Source organism: Hippocampus comes, unplaced genomic scaffold, assembly GCF_001891065.2.
Source record: "Hippocampus comes isolate QL1 unplaced genomic scaffold, H_comes_QL1_v1.1 scaffold124, whole genome shotgun sequence".
In the NCBI taxonomy this organism is placed as follows: domain Eukaryota; kingdom Metazoa; phylum Chordata; class Actinopteri; order Syngnathiformes; family Syngnathidae; genus Hippocampus; species Hippocampus comes.
Window position 1 is genome coordinate 1,648,836 of NW_017805075.1, and position 6,000 is coordinate 1,654,835.

Here is a 6,000-nt window from a genome sequence, read left to right on the forward strand (position 1 = left end):
ATGAATGACCAATAAGAATGACCAATTTACCTTGGGAAACGGGTAGGCTGGTAACAAAGTCCAAAGGTATGTGATCCCAAGGACAAGACGGTACAGGCAACGGCCGAAGTAACCCAGCCAGAGGGCGGCGTGAAGTCTTGCCACAAGCACAGGCCACCAGAACCATTGATTTAAGAGTGCTAGCGTGCGGTTAACTCCAGGATGACAGGCAACTTTAGAAACATGGCCCCACTGTTACACCTCAGAACGAAACGCCACAGGTAAAATAAAAGACCTTTGGGACAATCACCTGGAACTGGGGTTTCCCTTAAAGCCTCCGTGATCCTCTGCTCAATCTCCCAGCAAAGCATTCCCACAATGCAATGACCAGGAAAGTTAGCTTCCGTCTTGGTTTTCATCCATCGCAGGATCTTAGAGGCGGGAAAGTGCATTGGGCTTTTTATGAAGGGGACCCTTGGCGGTAGGTAAAAGTGTAATTGAAGCGAGTGAAGAGCAGAGCCCGTTGTGCCTGACGTGAGCTCAATCATTTGGCAGAATGGCTGTAGGCCAGGTTCTTATGGTCAGTAAATACAGTCAAGGGCTCTTTAGCTTCCTCAAGCCAGGGACGCCACTCCTGTAGTGAAAACTATGGCCAAAAGTTCACGGTTTCCCACACTGTAAGTAACTTCGGCAGGTGTGATTCTTCTCGAGAAGAAAGCGCAGGGGTAAAGTCTCTGGTCGACTGGGGATTGCTGAGAAAGTATGGCCTCCACTCGTCGACATCAACCTCGACAACAAAATGTAAGTCAGGGTTAGGATGGACTAGAACATGTGGGTGAGAAAATAATTTTTTTAGTTTTTTTAAAGGCAGAATCTGCATCATATGACCATTTGAACGCAGCTATACTAGAGGTCAACTTCAAGGAGGCTGCCCTCTGGCTATAATTTCTAATGAAGTGTCTATAAACGTTAACGAAGCCAAGAAACCTCTTCAACTTCTTCATAGTAGTGGGCGGTGGCCACTCTAAAACAGCCTGAGTCTTACCAGGACCTGCTCTGAGCTTTCCTTTCTCAATGATAAACCCTCAGAATTGAACGGACTCAGAGTGGAATTCACACTGTTCAGCTTTGACATCCAATCTGTCTTCGAGGAGGAGCTGCAAAATCTTACGACATGTTGGTGGTGTTTCTAAATGTTTTTCGACACACACACACACACGCACACGCACACGCACACGCACACACGCACACACAATACAAGACATCTTTATTTATATAGCACTTTCACAACAATTGTAACAAAGTGCTTTAAAGAACATTTAACCAGTATTTTACATATAGATAGATAGATCTATATTGTCAAGTTCTGGACCGAACCGAATAATGTTTTTGGATTCCAGAAATGCAGGCTCAGACAAAGTGCAGGCTCAGACAAAGTGCGATAACAAAAATATTTATTTACAGAAAAGCGCACTGACAAAGTACAAACAGAAATCGCTGGTCACAAGGACACAGGAAAAACAATGCATAAACAAAAGTGCTTGCAAAAGGCAAGGTACTAGGGAACACCGAGAGTAAACAAACGAAATGTCAAGAAGCCAATAACACGAAGCCAAAGATCAAGAGCAATAAGAAAAAATACAGGTATATATACTTAACTAGAATCTATGAATAATGAGAGAGACTATGGAAAGCATCAAGAGGTCTAGAAAACAACACATGAAGCACAACAGCGAGCATAGTCAATAATCCGACAGAGAGTTGCGGAAGTCCTTAAAGACAGGACTGATGATGATAGGGAACAGGTGTGTCAATTAGAGGCAAACACACTGCCCTACAGCTGGGGCTGAAAACAAAACAAACAGACAGACATGACAGTACCACTCAATGGACACCCCCTGGCGGACTACCTAGTTTGGACGGATGAGCAGTATGGAAGGCACGGAGGAGGGACGGATTCAAGATTCAGTAATGGGGGACCCACTGATGCTCTTCCGGACTATAGCCTTTGCAGTCAACCAAATACTGCACATCTCTGCCGCGGCGTCTGGAGTCCAATATTTCCATGACCGTGTACAGAGGTTCTCCATTAACAATGCGAGGAGGAGGTGGAGGGATAGGCGGCGGCGCCAGCGGACTGGACTCCATGGGCTTGAGCAGCGACACATGGAAGACTGGATGGACCTTGAGAGTAGGTGGGAGGCGGAGTTTGACAACCACTAGGTTCACGATCGCCTCAACCTCAAACGGTCCGATGAATCTCGCTTCAAACATGTGTGAGCTGCCCACCACATGCAGATGCCACATGTAGAGCCAAACCTTATAGCCCGGACAATAGTCGGGTGCAAGAGGTTGTCGCCAACCAGGCATTAGTCGATTTCATTCAACCGTGCGTGACAATGCTGCTCTGGTCTTCCTCCAGACACGATGGGCCCACTTCAGATGGAGTTGTATGGATGGAATGTCCACTTGGCCTTCTTGAGAGGGAAACAGAGGGGGTAACCGTACACAGCCATCAACGGGGACCGACCTGTAGCAGGCGAGATGAGTGTGTTGTGGGCGTATTCAACCCATGGAAGCTGACTGGCACATGATGCTGGTTCATGGAGTAAGACACAACAGAGAGCCGTCTCCAGGTCTTGGTTGACATTCTCACTTTGACCATCAGATTGCCGGTGATATCCTGAGGCTGGCTCCCATGGCCCTGCAAAACGTTTTCCACACGAGACACAAATTGAGGCTCCCGATCAGACACAATGTCCATAGGAATACCATGGAGTCGGAACACATGGCGGATGCACAGCTGAGCAGTCTCTAATGACGATGGAGGCTTGGGTAGAGCCAAGAAATGAGCCAGTTTAGAAAATCGGTCCACCATGAATGACCAATAAGAATGACCAATTTACCTTGGGAAACGGGTAGGCTGGTAACAAAGTCCAAAGGTATGTGATCCCAAGGACAAGACGGTACAGGCAACGGCCGAAGTAACCCAGCCAGAGGGCGGCGTGAAGTCTTGCCACAAGCACAGGCCACCAGAACCATTGATTTAAGAGTGCTAGCGTGCGGTTAACTCCAGGATGGCAGGCAACTTTAGAAACATGGCCCCACTGTTACACCTCAGAACGAAACGCCACAGGTAAAATAAAAGACCTTTGGGACAATCACCTGGAACTGGGGTTTCCCTTAAAGCCTCCGTGATCCTCTGCTCAATCTCCCAGCAAAGCATTCCCACAATGCAATGACCAGGAAAGTTAGCTTCCGTCTTGGTTTTCATCCATCGCAGGATCTTAGAGGCGGGAAAGTGCATTGGGCTTTTTATGAAGGGGACCCTTGGCGGTAGGTAAAAGTGTAATTGAAGCGAGTGAAGAGCAGAGCCCGTTGTGCCTGACGTGAGCTCAATCATTTGGCAGAATGGCTGTAGGCCAGGTTCTTATGGTCAGTAAATACAGTCAAGGGCTCTTTAGCTTCCTCAAGCCAGGGACGCCACTCCTGTAGTGAAAACTATGGCCAAAAGTTCACGGTTTCCCACACTGTAAGTAACTTCGGCAGGTGTGATTCTTCTCGAGAAGAAAGCGCAGGGGTAAAGTCTCTGGTCGACTGGGGATTGCTGAGAAAGTATGGCCTCCACTCGTCGACATCAACCTCGACAACAAAATGTAAGTCAGGGTTAGGATGGACTAGAACATGTGGGTGAGAAAATAATTTTTTTAGTTTTTTTAAAGGCAGAATCTGCATCATATGACCATTTGAACGCAGCTATACTAGAGGTCAACTTCAAGGAGGCTGCCCTCTGGCTATAATTTCTAATGAAGTGTCTATAAACGTTAACGAAGCCAAGAAACCTCTTCAACTTCTTCATAGTAGTGGGCGGTGGCCACTCTAAAACAGCCTGAGTCTTACCAGGACCTGCTCTGAGCTTTCCTTTCTCAATGATAAACCCTCAGAATTGAACGGACTCAGAGTGGAATTCACACTGTTCAGCTTTGACATCCAATCTGTCTTCGAGGAGGAGCTGCAAAATCTTACGACATGTTGGTGGTGTTTCTAAATGTTTTTCGAAAATATTAAAATATCATCAAGATAGACGAAGCAGAAAACATTGAGCATATCCCGTAAACCATCATTAATTAGATCCTGGAAAACTGCAGGGGCATTTGTCGAGCCGAAGGGCATTACTAAATATTTAAAAATGCCCAAGAGGAGTTTTGAAGGTGGTCTTCCATTCATCCCCTTCCCTGATCTGAACCAAATGATAGGCACTGCAGAGATCTAACTTTGAGAAAATAGTAGCAGCTTGTAAAGGCGCAAAAGCCGAACAGAGGTCGGGGATATTTGCTTTTTATTGTGATTTCATTAAGTCCTGTGTAATCCACACAAGGTCTCGATGTCTTATCTTTCGTCTCAATAAAGAAGAAGCCTGCTCCCATAGGTGACTTTGATGGGCGGATAAGTCCCACACTTAGGGTACTGGAAATATACTTCTTTAGTGCTTGTTGTTCTGGCTGTGATGCCTGGTGCAGGCGAGAACTAGGAAGGGTTGAATTAGGCAAGTGTGATGGCACAGTCATAAGGCCTGTGAGGTGGTAGCGAGTGTGCCAGATCTTTACTGAATACCTTTTTAAGTGATCTTTTTTCGAGATCTTATCACAGCAAATCATTTTTAATAGGGAATTGATGGCTTTTATTTTCCAGTTTGGCAGACTGTAAACAATGGGCATGGCAAAACAATCTCCAATTTTCAATTGCGAGTAAACTCCAATTCATGTCTGGATTATGAGCCTTCAACCAAGGGAGCCCTAAAACAATCTGAGCCTCGCGGGAGGGCAAGACAAAAAAAAATCTGTGATTTCCGAGAGTTTAAAATGAAGAGAACAGGTAGTATATTTGACCTCCGCCAAGAGACGCCCGTTAAGACCAGTCACTCTATTGACTTTGGTAAGTTCCTCTGTAGGACAGCAAAGAGCTTCAACCACACACGGATCAATAAAACACTCGTCGGCACCCGAGTCCACAAGAGCCATAATCTTTAGTTTGTGATCAACAAATGACACTTTTCCTGATAATTCCATTCTATGTACGCTAGAAGCAGGGCTAGGAACTTGACAGGGAGGCGGAACACTCGAGTTGATCTCATTGTTTTCTTTACTACCTGAAATAAGTCCATCTGTGTTCAATTCCCAATAACCCAGCTGAGTAGACTTTGGGAGTGATCGTGAAGGTCTTGTCGGACAGGCAGACACCTGATGACCCTGAAGACCGCAGTAGAAGCACGAACCGATTTGACGGTGTTGTCTCCTCTCCTCAGGGGTAAGATGCCCTCCGCCTAGCTGCATGGGTTCATTGCGGGGTTTAAAAGGTTCCACAGCTGGCCGTCAGTCGAGATAGAGGGTATCGGCTGCAGCGCAGGGCTGTTCCCAACCGCGCTCCTGGCATCTCTCCCTCAAGCGATTGTCTAAGCGAATGGCTAGTGCAATAAGTTCCTCCAAGTTAGTAGAGTCATCCAGTGCTGCCAAGTCATCTTTCTTATTGGAACTACCTCGGCTGAAGATACTATACAAGGCGCGGTCATCAAAACCGCTCTCAGTGGCCAAAATACGGAAAGCAATTGAATAGTCAACAACGGACCCAGAACACAGTCTAAAAGCCGACCTCCCTCCTCCCTTCCCTGAACTGGGTGGTGGAAAACGCTAAACTCAGGGAAGGAGGACCGGAGCTCGGGCCGTACGTTGCTCACTGCCATTGCCCAAGATGCAGCTTGAAAAGTCAAGAGACTCATGATAAATATGATCTTGGGAGTATGTAAAAGGTTGCTGGTCAAAAATGAACAAGCATTGGTGAAAGAATTGCCTGCTAAGTCCAGGCTCACCTCCATATTTTGTCGGATGGGGGAAATTTGGTTCCCAGCAAAAGGTTAGAGGTGGGTGTCACCTCCATACTAGCAGTTTGAGAATCCAATGGAGGCATCCCTTCCAACACGCTGGTCCAATTTTACATATACATATATATATATATATATATATA

General features: G+C 46.4%; 1 protein-coding gene across 3 annotated transcripts in view; it reads right to left on the bottom strand.

Moving 5' to 3' along the window:
• Nucleotides 1–6,000, bottom strand: part of LOC109513028 (protein FAM19A1-like) — a 40,223-nt gene that overhangs the window by 3,523 nt on the left and 30,700 nt on the right. The window contains exon 6 of one of the 3 annotated variants that reach the window (XM_019865229.1): nt 1,706–1,825. The exons of the other annotated variants lie outside the window; for them this stretch is intronic. The gene's annotated coding sequence lies outside the window, so the exon portion shown is untranslated. Of the gene's footprint in view, nt 1–1,705; nt 1,826–6,000 lie in introns of those variants that run through there. 3 annotated transcript variants of the gene reach the window in all.